Genomic DNA, 21,286 nt, shown 5'->3' on the forward strand with positions numbered 1-21,286 from the left:
CCCTTCCCCTGCCTGCTTTTCTGTCTAGGAAAGTGATGAGTGCTGAGGCTAACACAGGAAGGAAGAAATTTGGCAGGAAGATTTATGCCTTGAGGGGTTGTGGGTGAGGGACAGTAGAAATAGCACTGAGTATTTATGCCCTCTTATCAAGTAGAAGTCCAATAAATACTGTTGATAATGATGGAAGAGTAAGACTTTAAGTGCCGATTTCTTAGTCACATCCTCCTATCCCAGTGGTAAAAGTTGAGCGGCAGACCAGTCCTCAAAACCTCCATCACTCTGATCTTCCAGCAAATAATGACAACTGTGATATTGGTTAAACAGTTACTTTGTTGCCAAGCACTATACTAAATGCTGGGATAGATTTGAGGTAATCAAGTAGAACACCGTTCCTATCCCTCATAGGGCTGACAGTCTAAGGGGGAGGGCGAACAAATGTTTTGTTCTCATTTTATAGATGAGGAAACTGAGGCGCTGTGAACTGAAATGACCTACTCAAGGTCACACAGCAAGTGGTAGAGCTTGAGTTATATAACCTACGTGCTTTGACTCACAGGCCTGTGTTCTTTCCAATGGGTCATGCTGCTTCAACCAATCGCGTTTTATTGAGTGCTTACTGTGTGCAGAATGTTGTTGTGCCAAGCGCTTAGTACAAAACAACAACGTAACAGACAAATTCCCTGCCCTTAGTTTGGTCCTTTATGCGGGAGATGTGTTCTTAGCAGGTCCTGTACAAGGAACAGAGTAAGGTGAACTTGAACTGGGATTCTAACTTGAATAGAATTTGAGGGACACTCATGCTGGTTCACCCAGTTGCAAACATGCATACTAACAAGTTTGCATTCACAGTGACTCAACCTTGGGTGCTGACAGAATAATAATAATGATAATAATAGTGTTAAGCACTTACTACGTGCCAAGCATTGTATCAGATTGGTAACAGACCCTGTTCCACGTGGGGCTCACAGCCTAAATGGGGTGGAGTGGGATTTAATCCCCATTTTTCAGATGAGGAAACTGAAGCCCAGAAAAGTTAAATGACTTGCCCAACGTCACACAGCAGAATAGTAGTGAAGCTGGGATTAGAACTCAGGTCTTCTGACAACCAGGCCTGTGCTCTTTCCACTAGGCCACACTGCTTCGTAAGAGTCAGAATTATCTCCTGACGGCACAATGATACTCCTGCCAGCACACCTTCAAATTAACATGCACAACCACTCATTCAAATCATCCAAACCATTTGAGCACCCCCATTCTCTCAGGTAGTGTTTCACAAAACCACAGTAATTCTATTGCAACTGGATAGTGAGAGAGACTGTGACTCACAACAATGTGGAATAAGAAATTTCTCTATCTGTACCTTTCTCTTATTGTACACTTGGAGCCATCTAATGCCACGCAATTCTGCACTATGAGCCTCCTCTGGTACTTTTCAGACAGGTGGTACAGGGGGATTAGTAGGCCTTGTAGCACCTGTTACTTCAGCATCTTCTCCCTTACAGCCTCTCCATTTATCTGTGTGTTACCAGGTTTGATATTTTTCTGTGTTTGGGTGTGCTGAGTTATGGAGTCAAATAGAACACCAAAAGGACATGACCTGTGTTTTCCAAGGAGCTTGCAATCTATCCTTTCTAGACTTTGCTGCCCTGGGGACCGCAAATATGACTTAGTTGTTTTGAATGTGTGTCTTTAGAGAATCATCAAAGCCAAATTGCAGCAATGTAGTTTTTTGTGTTAGTAAACGTCACTGTTTATTTTTTTTTTCCTTTTGACTAAGTAGAAGTGAGATAATCAGTCCCACTCACTGCTGACCTGTCTGTCCAAAGAACTCACACATCCCACATCAAAACCACCAACACAAAAGCTTAAGTAAAATGTAAATATTGATTAACTATTATTTTTTTTCACTGTATGGGCTATTTGGGCTTCTATATTTATCAGGGAAAATATCTTTAAGAGCAAATTTCTAGAGGCTACCTCCCACATCAAGTATGAGTGAGCATTAATCGTTCAATCCACTGGTGTTTATTAAGCACTTGTGTGCAAAGCACTGTACTAAGCACTTGAGACAGTACCATGCAACAGAGTTGACAGACACGGTCCCTGCCCACAACAAGTTTGCAGTCTAAAGAGGGAGACAGACACTAAGGTAGATTAGGGTAAGAGGAAATAGTAGAATGCTAAGGTAGATAGGGTTAGAGGAAATAGTAGAATGCTTTAATAAATATTTGATAATGAGTACTTTCAACTGAACAGAAATGTATTTTGAGACATTGAAATATGAAGCATTGTTTGGCAGGTAATTTATTTTACTGTGAATTGAACAAATTTCAGTTTAAAATATTTTTAAAAGTCAGAAAATTGAAGAAAATTGTATTTCTTAAGGAAAATTGGATCTTGTAGAAGTTGGATCATAGTTTTTTTTCAGTTGATAGAAAGTATTGTAATTTTAAAAATAAGTCTTCCTTGCTTGCGAATGACTGAAATGAACAAAAATGCATATAGTCTAATTTTCCAAAGTTAGCAGATTTGAGTAGAAGCGTAATATAGCATTTGGATACAACACATTTTTGAGAAAAGGTTACATTCGCCTGCAAAATTTCTACTTGACTTTGATTCCATGTTGTAACACTTACTTTGGCACTCCAGGAGTGACATCCAGGGCTTTGGTATGACAGGCAGTAAACCTTTACTGGAGTCCCCCAAAACATTTGGCTTACTACAGTCTTGATGACTATCCAATCAGTCAATCAATGGATTGATCAATCAATCATTTGAATTTATTGAACAATTATTATGTGCAGAGCACTGTAGTAAGCAGTTGGGAGAGTACAGTACAATAGAGTTGGCAGATATGGTCCCTTCCCACAACAAGCTTATAGCCTAGAGTTGGAGACAGGCATCAGTATAAAGTAAATTATACCTTACTAAACTCAACAAATAATCTTTATATGTGACCCATACTGCTTCAAAGACTCATCTCTCTCTCTCTCCCTCTCTCTCTGTCTCTCCCTCTCTCTCTGTCTCTCTCTCTCTCTCTCTCTGCAAATCCATCAAAGCCAAATTGCAGCAATGTAGTTTTTTGTGTTAGTAAATGTTACTGTTTTTTTTTTCCTTTTGACTTAGAAGTGAGATAACCACTCCCTCTCACTGCTGACCTGTCTGTCCAGAGAATTCACACATCCCACATCAAAACCACCAACACAGAAGCTTAAGTAAAATGTAAATAGTGATTAACTATGATTTTTTTCATTGTATAGGCTATTTGGGCTTCTGTATTTATCAGGGAAAATATCTTTTTCAGAGTAAATATATATATATATATCAATACATGTATATAGATAGGTATCAAAAAAAGGAATGTGATTATGGAAGCATTTTAATGCTTTAAGCATTCAGTTGGCATGAGTGCTACTTTCATGTTAGTTTTTGTCTTTTTGGTAATATATTGTCATATTTTGGGCATGAGGGAATTAGTCCAGTGAGAATGCTGGATTGTTGATTTGAGAGTTTGGGGGGTCTAGTAGGGTATCATTAAAACTATGGTCTTTGAAACTACATCATATAGATAGAATAATAATGATGATATTTGCTAAGCGCTTACTATGTGCAAAGCACTGTTCTAAGCACTTGGGGGATACAAGGTGATCAGGTTGTCCCACATGGGGCTCACTGTCTTAATCCCCATTTTACAGATGAGCTAACTGAGGCACAGAGAAGTTAAGTGACTTTCCCAAAGTCACACAGCTAACAAACGGTGGAGTCGGAATTAGAACCCTTAACCTCTGACTCCCAAGCCCGTGCTCTTTCCACTGAGCCACACTGCTTGTCTAATTAGGAGGTAATTAGCTTGTGATTCAAATCTTACCAATCCTTCAAAAGGTTTAATGTTCATAATAGTGTGGAATGAGAGCATAGAAACAGAAAAAAACCCAAATTTTAATACATTATACTGAGTAATTTTAAGTATGCTCTACTGAATGATTTTCACTGGGTATTTCAGTGGTGTATGGAATATTTGTTGGCAAGCTCATTTGAAAGAGTGAAGCAGAGATGTAGTTTTTAATTTCTGCAAATCTATTTCCTAATGGCTTCCAGCAAGAGTTGTCGGTTATGTTTTTACCCTATAAGCAAAACTTTCACGTTTTCAGGGCGGTCTTTGGTGCGTCAGCAGGATACTCTGTATCCTTTTAACCTTTGGTGGTAGATAAACTAAGTTTTAAGTAATTTTCTGAGTTGCATGAAAATTTAACTTAAAAACCACATGTGGCATTTGGAGATAAATACAGGTCATGGCACTTTTTGTAAGAGAAGCAAAGTCGTGAGGGTATCATTAGCCTACATTTCCTTCCGTAAGTCCTACTTGAATTGTTCTACGGGGTTCTGGCCTCCTTGATTTTACACCTTTTGCCTAGATGGTGGGTGTTAGTGCCGAAGCTGTATTTATAGTTTGTAATGCTGTTCTTTGAAGCGAAAGTCTTTAAAGCAAAATAAGCTAAGTCTTCTGAATGTCATGTTAGAGTACCTCAGTAGCCTTAATAGCATTCGGAAAGTGGGTTCCCAGTTTTAAAACCAGCATCTCAGAAGAGAAGTAAGAAACCTCAATTGATCAATGCTTTATCGAGTGCTTGCTGTGGGCAGAGCAGTGTAGTAAGTGCCTGGGAGAGTACAGTGGAGTAGGTAGACACAGTCTCTTCCCTCAAGAAGCTTACAAATCTAGTGTGTACGTTAACTCCTGTCCCACACTACAGACCCCCCGCTCACTTGCTTTTCTCCTCCCAAGCCAATTTGCGTACGCAGGCCATGCCCTTTTGTGCTCTAGCTTCTGTTGCCGCTTACTTCCCGCTCCTGCTTCTGCCTGGCGGAACTCCCTTCCCAAATCCTGGCTCACACCCTTCCTTCTGCCTAGATCTCCCTTCCACTTCCCATCTGGCAGACCACTATTCTCCCTATTTTCAGATCCCTTCTGAAATCTCACCTCCTCTAGGTGGCCTTCCTAATTAGTTTCTCATCTCTCCACCCTATTTCCCCCACTACCGCTACTTCAGCACTTATAGAGAAGCAGCGTGGCTCAGTGGGAAGAGCACAGGCTTTGGAGTCAGTGGTCATGGGTTCAAATCCCACCTCCGCCAATTGTCAGGTGTGTGACTTTGGTCAAGTCACTTAACTTCTCTGTGCCTCAGTTGCCTCATCTTTAAAATGGGGATTGACTGTGAGCCCCCCATGGGACAACCTGATCATCCTGTAACCTCCCCAGCACTTAGAACAGTGCTTTGCACATAGTAAGTGCTTAATAAATGCCATTATTATTATTATTATGGACATATCTTTACATTCAGTTCCTTCCCCCTACCTGAAATTTGTTGTAGAGTCTGTCACCCCCACTCGATTGTAAACTCTTTGAGGCCAGGGATCATGCTTACTAACTGTGTTGTACGCTCCCAAGGGCTTAATGCAGACTAAGCACTCGACAAATATTATTGATTAATTGATGATCTGCCAGCCAACCTCCAGAAAAGCCTCATGCAACTGAAGATTTTCTTTAGCGATATGGAACTGAATGCTGGCCCTGAATCCTACTTGCCTTATAGACAATACATTGTGTCTTGATGTTTGGGGAGGAGAAGAAATGGCAAGCCAAACAGAAAGGGCCAGCATATTTTTGGGGAAACTGGCAGAAAGTGTGCCTCCCCCTGAGCCCTCCACCCCACAGTAATGGTGTCAAGTTTCAGACCGAAGTGTCTAATTTACTAAATGACTGGGAGAGCTAGGCCCGCAACAGACAGAACATCTTGAGAGGTTTTCATCAGCATCACCTTCAAGGTCATATTTCAAATTGCAAGGCAAGGTGGCAGAAAACAGAATCGTAGAACTCTCTCAGTCTGTCAATATCCCAGGAACACGGTTTTTCTGGGCAGGAAATGGGAAGAAAATGGACCACTGCCCAGTACCTAAGCAGGAACTTCATGGTCAGCTGAAGCGGATGAGCTAAAACAAGGTGGGGAGAATTAGTTCACCTCCGGTAGCCAATGGCTACCTGGAGATAACAGTGTAAGGCTTACCAGCTGGACTTGAACGCCTTTAGGACAGCAGAAGGTGGAGGGAGATTGCACTTAAAGGTGGCAAAATTGAAAAGAATTCCAGGCAGATAAGAAATGACAGTCTTTAAGGGGATGCCAACTGTAGAAGGGATGTCCTTCGTCCATTGGTCTTCTCAGCTTCACAGATTTTAGAAAGCGTTAAGACATTAGTGTTGTCTTCAAATCCAAAATGCATTTTAAATGTTTATACTACCCTTCAAACGTTTTGCCAAGCTCGGCAGCAGGACTAACTGAGGGTGAGACTTTCCTGAAGAGATGCAGCTTTAAGTTGAATGCTTGGCAACTTAGTCTTCCCTCTCAGCCTGATCCTCCCTCCCAAAACTATTACGTGGCTCACCTCAGTGCCGAACCATGGCTACCACTTGGTATTGAAGCGCAACCATCTGTATAAATAAATAAGGTTGTACCCATCAGTTGAATCTCTGAGGGAGTAGGCTCCCACTAGCCCAACCACGGGGGCCCGAATGGGAGCTGAGCCTGGGTTGCCTTGAGGAACCCATGGCAGGAGACAGAAAGGTGACGTCCAGGGGCATGCTTCTGTCGATTGGAGGGTTTGGAGGGCTCTGGCCTGGGCCTTGGGGGATTACCACCCTGTTTGGGTGATCCCATGGAGAAAGCTGGGCTCGTTCCAGGAGGCTGCTAAGTTTCCCGAAAGCTGGCAGTGTCTTGGGGTCTCTGGGCCCAAGTACCTCTGTTAAACATCCCAAGATGGGGGGCGACTTGGGATGCCCAAAGGTGCAGCTGGAGTAGGCTTGCCCGGGCAGCCACCCATCCCCGGCTAACCTAAATGGGGCTGTTTGTTTTGGGTGACAGAGGCCTAATTCTGGGCACGTGGCCACATGGGGGGATGTAGCCATCTTTACTGAATGCAGGGGAGAAAACGAATCAGAGTATTCTAGTTCCACTGGAAAATCCTTCTTTGGGAGCAGAGTGACAGAACAGGGAGAAGCGAACTCCACCAATCATCCCAACACTTCATTTAAACTAAAGGTTTCAGCTGCCTCTTCTACCAAACCTTCTGCTAGAGTTGCTCCGTGCAGCAAAGCTGACAGACGTTACACCGCCCTCCTTGCATTTACCCTTCACTTCCTTTGGTAAAATGCTCGTGGACCAGGATTCAGTTATGTGCCTGAGTTCCATTACCTTGAAAGAGTTTATAAATTGAAGATAGTCCGATGTGGACCCAGGCATTGGAAAATTGGAAAATTTTAATTTAGAAATAGAAATGATTCTGTGCCTAACTTTTCTTACCTCATGAATGGGAAATAAGTGGGGGCAATCATTGTGAGGCTTAAAGATTTTTTGTTATTTATTTTTCGTTTTTTCAATATATATGTATACGGAACAGCTACTAAAATCACACCGGAAAACAAAGGTTCTGAAACAAAGTGATATGATCTGAGTGGCGTGGAGTTGAAGTGCAGCATCCTGGGCAATGCAGGTCACAGGGACCGCAGCCGACCTGGCTGTCCAAAGGAGACTGCAGGAGCCGGGAGGATTATGCCACCTCCTACTCTGACGCGCTCTTGCCTCTTTGTATAAGGGTGGTGCATAGCCTGGCTGAGTGCCATCCGGTGCTTGCCTGTTCCGTATTCCTAGCAGTGTCACCTCAGTGCTGCAGAAGCTGCTCTGCTGCCTCCGTGCAGTCCTCTGGCTACTTCTAGAAAAGAACAGGGCAGAGGAGCAACAGAGGACTTTCTCCTCTCAGTGGCCCTGGAAGGATCATTGTGACATCCACCAGGATCAGAAGGAGGGAATTCTGCTGATTCTATTTTTTTTTTAAGTATCATTGTTTATTGCATCTCCAAGCTGACGCTGTTTCCTAATCTTGGCATTGGGTATTTGCCATTGATGCAGCCCTTGAAATAGCAACTCCCGGGCCTTAGGCCTGTGTTACCTGGGATACCAAAATACTGTCTCTGTTTGCTTAAGCCATGGTTTCTCTCTGTCTCTCTCTCTCTCACTGTGTCTGGGTAATCAGTGGCAAAGTAGCATATATTTTTAAATAGCGCCTGATGTACCAGGTAATTTCAGGACACCCACTTCTGTACCGCAGCCTCGGGTACTTATTATGTGTCTTGGTGTCCCATTCAAATAAGCTCAGAGTCTAGAGGCAGGGAAGAGATTAGTACTAGTGCTTATTCGTGTCTGTGCCAAAATCAGTCTTGTTCTGCTGCTTGCCAGACCTGCATTGCTGTGAAGTTGTTCTTTTTCCGCAGCTTATTAGAGGAATATGGCGTGTAGATTGAATTTTTTTTCTATAGGACTTACAAAACCTACAGTAATATAAGCAGAAATATTTTCACTAACTATTTTGGTTTTAGTTTAAGCAGTTCCCTCCTGCAGTTCCCTCCCTCAACATCACTATTGTCATGAAAACTCGGAAAGTGAAACCAACCTGAGATGGGCTATAAGCAGAGTGTGAATGATTAGTTTCATCATTTAAACTGAATGAAATGAAAATTGTAAATTGCTGAAGTGGGTCCATTTATTGAGCCCCATCTTGTGAAATGCACTGTATTAGACAGATGGTAAGTATAGAATAGCAAAGTGACCAGTTCACTGTCCACAAGGAGCAGTGGAATTTTTGCATTAGAAAAAGGCAAAATTTCCACCAAGTAGGAACTAACAATAGTTTATCCTCATGTAATTTACCCCAGAATGCCAGTGGGAGCTATAAGGAGCTGTTCTGCAGCTATTCAGTGATGAGAGTGTACTCACTGTTGATAAAATCAGACAATCCACTAATCTGGTAATATTGGGTACAGAAGTTGCAACAGGCCAGGCCAATCCAGATACTTACCTGACCATGCAAGATTCTGTCCCCTTACCTCATCTAAATTTCAGCCTGAACCAGAGAGCCAGAATTGGCTATGTGCTTGGTCATGATGGGCCACGGGCTCTAATGGACCAAGCACATTGACCCTTACCAAATGTGTATCATTTTACTGAATGGCAAGTGTCTGCTGCACAGCAATTTCACAAAATATTTTCTCCATAACATCAAATTTTCAAGATCAAGAGTTTGGGGAGAATGTCTGGACCCAGTAATTAAAAGAGAAATACCCTGTGGTGACCTCTCTAGCCCCTAAGCCCCATCTCTGTATCCATCCTGGCTCTTTCCCTTTCTCACCTACTTCCCCTCTATTCACATTCCTTCTCCCACAGTACCTTAAAAGCTACAGAAATAACCACAAATTTGACAAAGTAGCAAAATGTGTGGTCTTACTGGAGAGCTTAATTGTTTGTTTCAGTGCCTTGTGAAAACCGTTTCTTTCTCTCAGCCATGCCATGCACTGGTTTTATAATGTGAGCTGCTGGGCCTGTCTTCTCCAACCCTTGGTGGTCCAGGCACTCCCCAGCCCTGTCCAGAGGAGTCTTATCCAGGGCTTCAATCATTCATTACAAACATTTCTCGTAGTCAGGGATGGTTGCCTATACTGAGACAAAATGCAACTAGTTTCAGACATTCACTTCTTTTTTCTGTAGTAGGGTATAAACAGTCTTTTTGTACTTCCTGTATCTTCAGTGTGAAACTGACCCCTGAAATAATTTGTTTTCAAATTGTTGACCTTAAGATGTTTGAAGGGATGTCATGTATTTTTTGGTGCGTTCATAACAGTTTGGGGAAAGTCAGTAGGAGTCGCCTGGTGAGGAGATGGGTACAAGAATCATAGCAACCAAGAAAAATAATAGTAATTATAATTATGGCATTTGTTAGTAATGGTAATTATTAGATTTATCTCTCTAGAACTTAAAAATACTTTCCAGTCCTCCATTGTAGTTTAACAGCTGGAGATGAGAAAGTGGCACTTATCATTATCCTTACTGAGTACATATTCCTGAAAGGCTGAATGGCTTGACCTAACGGGTGCTTACTGTGCTGCATTGACTTCTTCTGCACCCAAAAAGTTATCTGAAGAAGTGTCAGCTTTTAGATTATTCATGAAAGCTGTTATTATGTTACTCTTATTATGCACACTACTGCTCCCTTCTATTAGCAACAGATGACTGAAAGTTGACTGTTCATAAAAATCAATAAATGATATCGTGTAAGGTGGGAGTGAATAATTATTTGAACTGGGGAGCCACTTAAGAAGTATTTTGTAATATATTGAGGCAACATACTTAAATTCATTCATTCAATCATTCAGTCGTATTTATTGAGCGCTTACTGTGTGCAGAGCACTGTACTAAGCGCTTGGGAAGTACAAGGTGGCAACATATAGAGACGGTTCCTACCCAACAGTGGGCTCACAGTCTAAATATTTGGTTTCCCCTGTATCAGTAAAATTGTAATTTATTGTATAAAGGAGGCACCCATGCCATTCACAGATTTACAAAACCTGTAATTCTGGAGTTTATTAATAAGCTCTTAATGTTTATTTTTATCAAGCAGTCAGGACTGTGTTCTGCATATAGTCAGTGCTCTAATACCATTGACTGTATGCAAAACACTGTTGTAAGCACTGGGGCAGGATACAAGATAAAGAAATCAGACACGGTCCCTTTTCCACAGTCTAATAATAATGAAAATGTGGTAATAAATTTGATACAAGTGTTCTCATGTGCAAAGATGATATAAAATTCCCAGTTGTGCCAGAACACATGTTTTTCACTCTGCATTGGAATTATAGCATAAAATTGGAGTTTTTCAAAACTTACCCTCTTTTTATGTTTGAATCTTGGAATAAGGTAAAGTAAGTTGAAAGCAGCCCAATCTAAAAGTGCTGGTCCTTATGTAGGCCATTATTCAGAAAGTCAAGAGTTAAATTTCAAAATAGGAAAAGCAATCCATGCCTCCTTTATTGCAAATGCAAGAACGCATACAACTGCAGTTTTCATTCACTAAATTAGTTTGAATGGGCCATTAGGGTCTCCTCAAAATAGGCTGTACTGTTCAGTGATGATTTTGACACAGTGTCCTTCTGCATTTCCTTTGCAGCTGTTAGCCCGATTTCTTTGAGCTTATCCGCTTCTTTCCCTCCGGGGCTGTGTTTCATCCTCTTCCCTTGCTCACCTCAAGCCTTCTTCCCTTTCACTTCTAGTTTTGGTTTTGAAATGCTGTGTGTTAAAGCAAGCAGGTACATGAATGTAGCACTTGTAACGTTTTCTCTCTGTGCGCTGTGGAGGCATCATATAGCCATGCTGTGATTCCGTATTCTGAAATACAAATGACCAAGTAGCAGTTGCTTTGGTGTGCTGCCTTAAGCTCGTTTGGCAACTGCCTGCTATAGTGCTCGGTACACTATCTTAGTTTTGCTTCTGTTTTCTGTACTGAGGGTGTGGAGCTGGGAGTCAAGAGTTCCTGAGTTCTAGCCTCTCTAGAGCTACCTGCTCTGTGGCTTAGCATCACTGGCCCTCAGTTTCTTCACCTAGAAAATGAGGGTTCCCACTCACTTACACAAGCTTTCTCTGTCAATTATGCCTTTGTCATGAAGTGGGCAGGGAGAGGAGAAAGGCCGTTGAAGACTCCCATTTCCCTCCCAGGGAACCTGACCAAGAAAGCCAAGTCACCTTCACTGCCACCTGTTCAACTAGCGCTACCTCCTGTTTGTTGGCCAAGTATTTTTCCAAATGAGGTTTGGGACTATCAGAATTGGAGGGAGAAGGAAAGATTAGTAGTAGTAATTCTGTTGGAATGCATGTCCTTCTTACCCCTGTACACCTGCATTCTAACAGGCCTTTGCTGTATTCCACAATCTTTGCTTTTGCAAAAAAAAATTTGTAAGTTAGTTACTAGTGGGGCAAACCCAGAACTATATTTCCCCTCACTGTTTTCACTTTTGCCATTATTTGTGAGTACTATTAATTTCCATGTCGGGAGACAGAGGCAAAGAAACAAAGCAGCTTGCAAAAGTCCATTGACATCATTGTCAAAGAAACAGCATTTAGGAATATTTAATTCCTCTCTCGGTATCATTTTCAGGGCTATTAGAGCCTCCACACATCTATCTGAGCCCTTTTTATCATCTTTAGGTTCGAAGTAAGTAGCAGGTAGTAAGCATGTGGAATTCATTTCCCCAAGAAGTTATTGCAGGATGAAAATATAAGTGGTTTCAAGAAGGGTTTAGATAAATTCATGGATGGAGCTCAGCGTGTTAGTAGAGGGAAAAGTTTAGGGAGGTTGACTGGTATGTATCTCAGAACATTGGATTCATTGTACTTTATTCACCCCATCTTCAGCTCCACAGCAGTTATGTACTTATCATTAAATTGTTTAAATGTCTGTTCCCCTTCTAAACTGTAAGCTTTCGGTGCACAGGAAATGGGTCGTCCAACTTTTACATTGTTCTCTCCCAAGCGCTTAGTACTGTGCCCTGCGCACAGTAGGCACTCAATTCAATAAATGCAACTGATTGATTACTGGATGGATGCCAATGAGGGCAATTGTCAGAGTTTCTTCAACTTCTTGTGGCCCTGTTAGAATGCTGTTCTAGACTGGCCACTGACCTGGCCTAATAAAGGCCTGCTCATGATCTTTTTTGCCCTGGAAGATCAAAGAAAAGCAACTGATGGTGATAACTTCGAATATCTTCAAAGTGGATTTTTAGGAAGCAGTTACATAACTAGTCAATCAACCAGTGGCATTTATTGCACATTTGCTGTGTGCCGAGCACTGCATTAAGTGGTTAAGAAAGTATAATAGAATAGAGTTGGTTGATGGGATCCCTGTTCATAAGGAGCTTACAGTCTACAGGACTAGCTAAGCATTTAGGACTACCTCTGCCAAAGGAAGAGTAGTGTGGCCTAGTGGAAATAGCATGAATCTGGGAGTCAGAGGACTGTACTTCTAATCACAACTGTGCCAATTGCCTGCTGGGTGACCTTAGGCAAGTCCTTAACTTCTCTGTGCCTCATTTTTCTCATCTGTAAAATGGGAATTCAGTGCCTGTTCTCCCTCCCTTAGGCTGTGAACCAAATGTGAGGCAGGGACTGTTTAACTTGTATCTACCCCAGTGCTAGAAAAGTGCTTGACATGTTGGAAACATGTAACAAATACCATAATAAGTAAAAAGAAATCAATCAATCAACCAATCAATCATATTTATTGAGCGCTTACTGTGTGCAGAGCACTGTACTAAGCGCTTGGGAAGTACAAGTTGGCAACATATAGAGACGGTCCCTACCCAACAGTGGGCTCACAGTCTAGATGGGGGAGAAAGGTTTCATTAAACCCACCAGTTTCCAGGATTAATAATGAATGAAAGGTTTTTGCTATATAAAGCTCTACTTAAATAGCAGAGTCAAAATGCTAAAATTGACATGGAATAACATCTCTGTTTTGATTAGTAATAATAATAATAATAGCAATAATAATGTAAAAATAAAATTCCAGGAGTAAATGAAAGGCATGAAAGCCTTGGTCAAGGGAATCTGGTCTTTCTTATGGGTGGCCAAGGCTATAACCCATTTCTTTCTCTCTCCCCAATGGTGTTTTTAATATTAAACTTCACCTTTTTTCAGCACACCCTTTTCAGTGGTGATGATAAGGCTGCTGTTTTCTTTTGCGGGGTTGGGGAAATCTTAGTAGGTGAAATTATTTCACTTTGGTTATGGTAGGTGACCAGGAGACATAATGGCCAGGATCTGAAGACTTGGACTTGATATATACATATATATATATATAAAAATATATGTATATGTGTGTGTATGTGCACTTATATATTTCAAAATAGATATTAACACATTAAGTATTTATGTGTATGTGTGTGTATGTTGTGTTTGTGTGTGTTACAATCTGACAACGAAGGATATCCAATGATTTGCTAACAAGGAAGGGACTGTGTGTGTGTGTGTATTTGAAAAATGTAGAGTTTGCTTTTGTTAGTCCCTTCCTTGTTAGCAAATGGTTATATCTATCATTGGGCATCCTTCTCTGTCAATCAGATCATAATTAGGGCCAAATTTATTTGCAAATTGATACTCCCTCCACAACCAAATTCTTTGAGATTGTCTAAAAATATAAGTATTATTTCTACCTTAAGTGTGGAATAATGCCTTTGAGGTGTCATGTAATAGATGTAAGAATACAGTTTTGTAACTGAGAAAAGCCTGAATTGATGTGGGGAACCTCTCTCCAAATGAATGTAAAGAATAATTAAGTGAAAACTGTCAAAGAACAGTTCAGTGGGGTTCGGGGAATTTGTTTCTGGACGAAGAAAAAGGAATTGACTCATTTTAAACTTGCCTGGGTCATGAGCAAAAAAGGTTAATATTGGTGTCTACATACATTCTCTCCCTTTCCTTTCTCACCTTTTTATTTTCTCAAATTCCTTTGGGTTTCTTCTTTGAAAAACTATTTTTATTTATTTTTCTTTAGAGATACATTTCAAACTGCCCTGGGATGACTGTGTGAAAGGACTTACAGAGGATGACGAGTAAGTAACACAAAGTTTTAAAGTTGCCTTTTTTCAGAGTCAATCAATCAATCAATCAATCGTATTTATTGAGCGCTTACTATGTGCAGAGCACTGTACTAAGCGCTTGGGAAGTACAAATTGGCATCACATAGAGACAGTCCCTACCCGATAGTGGGCTCACAGTCTAAAAGAGTCAGCCAGGATGGAAATCATTTATCTACTCCTCACCACCTAGAGTCAAGTGTGAATGTTTCATCTTTGAATTTGCCAGTCCTGAAAGTGTTACTGATGTTCTGAATGATTTAATGAAACTAAATTCAGTTTCTCTCTCTCTCTCTCTCTCTCTCTCTCTAAAGAAACTGTATTAGCAACAAAAGATTTAAGTAATTAGGCCCTAAACAGCGTGGCCTAGCAGGAAGAGCATATGCCTGGGAGTCGGAGGACGTGGGTTCTAGTCCCCGTTCTGCACTTGCCTGTGGTTGACCTTGGGCAAGTCATTTAACTTCCCTGTATCTCAGTAACCTCATCTGTAAAATGGGGATTCAATTCATTTTTTCCCTCTTACTTAGACTGTGAATACCACTTGGGTTAGGGACTGTATCCAATCATCTTATATTGTATCAGCTCTAGTGCTTAGTACAGTGCTTGGCCCATAGTAAGTACTTAATTATTATCATTATTGTTATTAATATTATTATTATTATGCCCAACTGCCATGCCAATCTAGGACTAAGTCTGTCTCCCCCTCTAGACTGTAAGCTCCTTGTGGGTAGGGAATATATCTGCCAACTGTGCTGTATTGTACTCTCCCAAGCACTTAGTACAGTGCTCTACAAAGTGCTCAATAAATCCCATTGATTGATTCATTGAGTGTAACGACCAGGCTGTAGCAGTAGAGATTGATTCTCTACTTCCTTAGAGTAGGGAATAATTATCTAGGGCCATGAGTTAGAAAGAAGTTGTAGGCTACGAAGATCTGTTATCCTTGTTACTGCTGGTGGTTAGGCATGGAATAATGAAATCACATTTTTGGGAGTAGTTTTATACCTTTGTGCCTTCAAAAGCAAGCAGCGTGGCTTAATGAAGCAGCATGGCTCAGTGGAAAGAGCATGGGCTTTGGAATCAGTGGTCATGGGTTCAAATCCCGGCTCCGCCAATTGTCAGCTGTGTGACTTTGGGCAAGTCACTTAACTTCTCTGTGCCTCAGTTACCTCATCTGTAAAATGGGGATTGACTGTGAGCCCCCCGTGGGACAACGTGATCACCTTGTAGCCTCCCCCGCGCTTAGAACAGTGCTTCGCACATAGTAAGTGCTTAACAAATGCCATCATTCATTCATTCAGTCGTATTTATGGAGCGCTTACTGTGTGCAGAGCACTGTACTAAGCATCAAAAGGAAAGTAGCAGGAGGTTAGATAGGTGCAAGTATACTTAACCAATAGTCCTAAGATAAATGGGATCTTTCACTGCATTTTTTGCTAGCTGGGAAAAAGGAAAAATGTGTGCACAAACTTCAGCCCCTTTTGTGAGAAAGGATCGATCTAGAAGAACCAATTGGCTTTCTTCAGATAGACCCATCCTTAAATAGTTTCATCATACTGTACTGAGCTTAAGATTCAGTCCTTCAAAAACAACCAAACGTGGTATTGGTAGAATAACCAAGTTGCAAATGTCCTTTTTTATTATGGCTGCAGATGAACTGTGAGGCTCACTTTACTCTTACTGGCTAGGGGGCATATCTCAGATGTCTCTAGATCAATCTTTATCATACCTGGTCTCCCTGGAACTTGATAGGGTCAGTTCAGAATTTCAGTTTTTGAAGACAGTTAAATTGATTTTCATGCTATGGCCAGGGTGGGAATTAAATACCTTGTGTTCCTTTCAGAAGTTAAGGTTGACGTAATGTATTGGTTCTGTTTTTCTAGAAACCGTTTAGACATTTTGGTCTTTTCCTTAGCATATGCACCACAATGTTACACATTGTTTAAAAAATGAATTTACATTTCGCTCTGCCGGTGGCACACAGCGTTTACTCAAGATAAATTGGTGGGGATTATGATGACCTCACCTGATGGATCATTGGCCAGATTAAAAAGCTGTATCCTTGGATCAAAACATTACCCAGATCAAGACCATCTCTTGGTTGACGTAATTGGGTTCCATGCCCCTAGTTCCTGAGGCTCTGCTTCTCTCTGTTGTGTGAAGTGGGGAGAGACTGGAGGATGGGAGATCAGACAGGAGGCTGGTGCAGTAATCCAGTCGGGATAGGATGAGAGATTGAACGAGCAGGGTAGCGGTTTGGATGGAGAGGAAAGGGCAGATCTTGGCAATGTTGCGGAGGTGAGACCGGCAGGTTTTGGTGATGGATTGGATGTGAGGGGTGAACGAGAGAGCAGAGTCAAGGATGACACCAAGGTTGCGGGCTTGTGAGACGGGAAGGATGGTAGTGCCGTCAACAGTGATGGGAAAGTGAAGGAGAGGGCAGGGTTTGGGAGGGAAGATAAGGAGTTCAGTCTTGGACATGTTGAGTTTTAGATGGTGGGCAGACATCCAGATAGAGATGTCCTGAAGGCAGGAGGAGATATGAGACTGTGTGACCTTGGGAGAGTCATTTAACTTCTCTGGGCCTCAGGTTCCTCATCTGTAAAATGGGGATTCAAGACCTGTTCTCCCTCCTACTTAGACTGTGAGCCCCATGTAGGGCAGGGACTTGGTCCAACCTGATGTCTTCATCAGCAATCGTATTTATGGAGCGCTTACTGTGTGCAGAGCACTGTACTAAGCGCTTGGGAAGTACAAGTTGGCAACATATAGAGACAGTCCCTACCCAGAAGTGGGCTCACAGTCTAAAAGGGGGAGACAGAGGATGTCTTGTATCCAGCAGGAAAGGGAGAGTGCAAGTGGTGCTACACAAACCACTAGCACTACAATCAATTCCTCCATGCAGTCTCTCAGTTCTGCTGACCCAGGACTGAGGCTCATCCACTGTCCTTGACTTTATTACTCTATTTATTTATTTATTTATCTTACTTGTACATATCTATTCTATTTATCTTATTTTGTTAGTATGTTTGGTTTTGTTGTCTGTCTCCCCCTTCTAGACTGTGAGCCTGCTGTTGCGTAGGGACTGTCTCTATGTGTTGCCGACTTGTGCTTCCCAAGAGCTTAGTACAGTGGTCTGCACACAGTAAGCGCTCAATAAATACAATTGATTGATTGATTGAGAGTCCATCATCAGAAACAGAAATAAAGTAGGTCTTCGGGTCCAGCTCTACCTAAACATCTTTTGTAAACAGAAGTTAATTGGGGGTTTTTTTGGTATTAAAGTCCTTACTGAAATTGTGGCTATAGAGTTCTCTTATACATCCCAGTGCACCTTGCATGTTAAACTCTCCTTCTGAAAGTTTTATGTGATAAGAGAATTAGGCTCTGAAAAGGAGAAAAGTGAATTGTTCCTCTAGTAATTCAGTACTTGGGAATGCGATTTAGGATACTTTAAATAAAGTATATCTGATCTGCTGACTTGTAGAATAAACTATCCTTTAAAAAACAACCAAAGGCCTGAATTGTAAAAGTTATAAAAATTCTATAACATTGATTCAGAGTTTTATAACCTGAAACAGCTGAGTTTTTTTTTTTTCAGGGTGGGTCAAATTTGGCCTCCCAGGCGTAGGTATCGTATGCCAAGTTTGAGCACATAGCTAACTGTATTACAAACCCTGAAATTAAGGGCTGGGAGGTGGAAACACTGACGAATCTAATCCTGGTGGACTAGTGGATCTAAATGTCATACAGAGTGTGTTCTCTTGGTTCAGAATCGAGGCCCACCAAAGGAAAGCAGTCTATCTCCTCAAACCATGTGTGTGTGTATGTTTTCTTTCACAGAATATGGCTTTCAGAATTTAGCATCCACCCAGCCTTTTCTGGTTCTTATTGAATATTGTGATAATATAGTACAGCTTAAAGGAGCCTCCCGTTTTTGAAAGAAGTTCCTCTTAAGAGATTTGACACTGTTTATTATTATTGCAGAAATTAATCACCCTCCATCTTAGCAGGGTTAGCAGTATTTATATTGTCAACCTCAGTTTCTAGAGGAAAGTCAGAAATTTTGGAATAGACGGATTTCTCTTCAGTGGTTGCAGAGTTAAATATCTCTTTCTCCACAGAAGGCCTCCGCCACCTGAGAAGATGATTTAAAGTAGAATTTAGTTCAGAAGAGAGGTGTCAAAACCCTTTTGGACATCTCTCTGGGTCCTTCTGGCCATTAACCAGGAGGTCCCATTATCTGCCAGACTCCAGTCTCTTTCTCTCACCGTTTCTTTTCACCATTTCTCATGATAGTTTCAGGTGACTCCCCATTTTATTCCCGGAGTGGCCGGCCCTTCCCTTCAATATTCTGATCGGCCAAGATGTAGCAACCTCTTGTGAGGCAGGTGTCGAGAGAAGCAGTGTGGCTTAGTGGAAAGAGCACAGGCCTGCAAGTTAGAGGACTTGGGTTCTAATTCTTCCTCCGCCACATGTCTGCTGTGTGACCTTGGGCAAGTCGCTTAACTTCTCTGTGCCTCAGTTACCTCATCTGTAAAATGGGGATTAAGACTGTGAGCCCCATGTGGGACACCCTGATTACGTTGTGTCTCCCCCAGCGCTGGGAACAGTGCTTGGTACATAGTAAGCACTTAACAAATGCCATCATTATTACTATTATTATTATCAATACCATCTTGTCATTATTGACTGAGAGGTGGTGAACCAATCAGTGGAACCTGATCAGTCATCAGTCATATTTATTGGGAGGGTACACTACAACAGAATTAGCAGACATGTCTTGGTGCCTTTAGGTATCTTCTCACAAGGGTGACTGAACTGCAAGGGCCCTGCAGGAGAGAAGAGCAAATCCTTTCCTCCCCACAGATCCTCGACTGGCCTCCCACGGCCCTGCTGCCAGGGCTCTCGGGGCTCCAGGGCCTTGTCCGGGGCAGGCTATAGAGGGAGATTTACCTCATGGTTTCCTACATTAGAATTAGACTTGCCGCCGGCGACAGTGCTGACTCACGTTCAGCTATGTCCTCTGAGGAACTGGCGATCCTTTCTGCAGAACTGTGCAGAGCTAAGTCATTTCCTGCCCTGTCTCCTGTGGGAAGCGGGAGACCTGATATCAGACACAGGAGGCCAAAGAAAGAAAAGCATGTGGAATAAGGAAGATGCCATCTAGGTGGGAAGAGAGGAGTAGATGTGAGAATATCACGCAGGGAAGCTGCCTGGCCTAGTGGGCAGAGGCAGAGGACCTGGCTTCTAGTCCAGGCTCTGCCATGTACCTTGTGTGTGCCCTTGGGCAAGTCATTTAACGTCCCTGTGCCTCAGTTTCTTCACTTGCAAAATGGAGATTCAGTGCCTGTTCCGCCTCCTACTTGGACTGTGAGGCCCGTGTGGGACAGGGACTGTATCCTGCCTGATTAACTTGTAATCACCCAGTGCTTAGAACAGTGCTTGACACAGAGTAAGTGCTTAAAAATTATCATAAAAAAATATATCAGGATCAGGCGATCTGTGAGGAATGGAATTGGAAACAGGAACTGGCAGAGGCAAGGTGGAAATTAGGAATCGGAAAGGAGAATGGGAGGAGGAGGAGGGGTATGAAGTCACAGTGGCCCAAGAGAAAAGAGGGTCGTGTCTGTCGGAAATATATACCGTGTGTCTCTCAAAAGCATTATTAGCTTTAAATATAAATGTGGACTTCTTTCCGGAAATTGTTCTCTCCAGACAACCTGGCTACCTCTCCCCGAGCCTGGGCGCAGTTATCCACAAGGATTGGGATTGAGGATACGCTATATAACTGCGGCTTTGGTCCCCGGGTGCTCCGTGTGAGGCCACTGTTAATCTGGAGCAGGGGCTGCAGGTGAGGGTCTGTTTCTGACTTGGGGAGGGGTCCAAAGAGTCCCCTCCCTATTTCCCCATCCTGTCCCACCCTGCCCAGATCCTTCTCCTGGATTGGAAATGGAACCCAGATGTGCTCCAATTTCCAATATGTCAAGAAAAAAATAAATCAATTAAATAAAGTATACTCAATCCCAATCCTTCTGGATATCTGCGAGTTTTTATTAGGCTGGATGGGCCCGCAGAGCGCCCTGACCACAGGAAGGGCGAGGATGTGCCCTTTGGGGCTTCCAAACCCACATCCCCGGCCTTACTTTCAATCATCTCTTGTTTTGTATTCATTCTTGCCTCCTCTCCCCATCATAAGTGTGGGCCATCAAGTGTTAAATGCAGAACATTCTCTTCCCAGTTTTAACAAAGTGAAGAACCCCGTTATCGCTTTTTCCTTTGTCTGTCTCTTGCTCCCACCTTAGTAGTTCTTTGATGAGCTTGTAGGGTTTCTCCTGCTGGTGAATACTGAGAAACACACATTTCTTCCTCAGTGGGGAGACTAATGGCAGCGTTCTTGATTGAAATCCCTCCCAGGGGTCTGTAATGGATAAGAATATCTGTCCACTCACACCCCTCTCTATACATTGGCACGTATAGGCTTTGTAACTTGATTCGCCCACAGTCAAGCTTCTCTGGTTCCCTCCGCTTTGGGGAATTGAACTGCAGGAAGCAGCCGAACCACTTTTGCAAGGTTTTCAGCCTTTTGGTTTTGAGTACAGACACTGCCTTTTTATGTGGAGTAGAAGAATAAGGAGGAGTCAAGCATTTCTGCTTCGATAACATTTTGTTTATTGTGGAAGGAATGTTTTCCCTACAGGCCGAATAGGAACAAGATGTTTGACCACCGTGTAGGGTGGAGACTATTTGTTTGGTCAGCTTCAGATGAACCACGTTCCC

General features: G+C 42.3%; 1 protein-coding gene across 8 annotated transcripts in view; it reads left to right on the forward strand.

Moving 5' to 3' along the window:
- Positions 1–14,422: 14,422 nt before the first annotated feature.
- Positions 14,423–21,286, forward strand: part of ZNF438 (zinc finger protein 438) — a 61,366-nt gene continuing 54,502 nt past the window's right edge. For 6 of the 8 annotated variants that reach the window (XM_038755803.1, XM_038755809.1, XM_038755808.1 and 3 more), the window contains exon 1: positions 14,423–14,482. The gene's annotated coding sequence lies outside the window, so the exon portion shown is untranslated. The remainder of the gene's footprint in view (positions 14,483–21,286) is intronic. The other 2 variants (XM_038755804.1, XM_038755806.1) reach the window with 1 other exon arrangement.

The sequence above is a fragment of the Tachyglossus aculeatus genome, chromosome 13, assembly GCF_015852505.1.
Source record: "Tachyglossus aculeatus isolate mTacAcu1 chromosome 13, mTacAcu1.pri, whole genome shotgun sequence".
In the NCBI taxonomy this organism is placed as follows: Eukaryota; Metazoa; Chordata; class Mammalia; order Monotremata; family Tachyglossidae; genus Tachyglossus; species Tachyglossus aculeatus.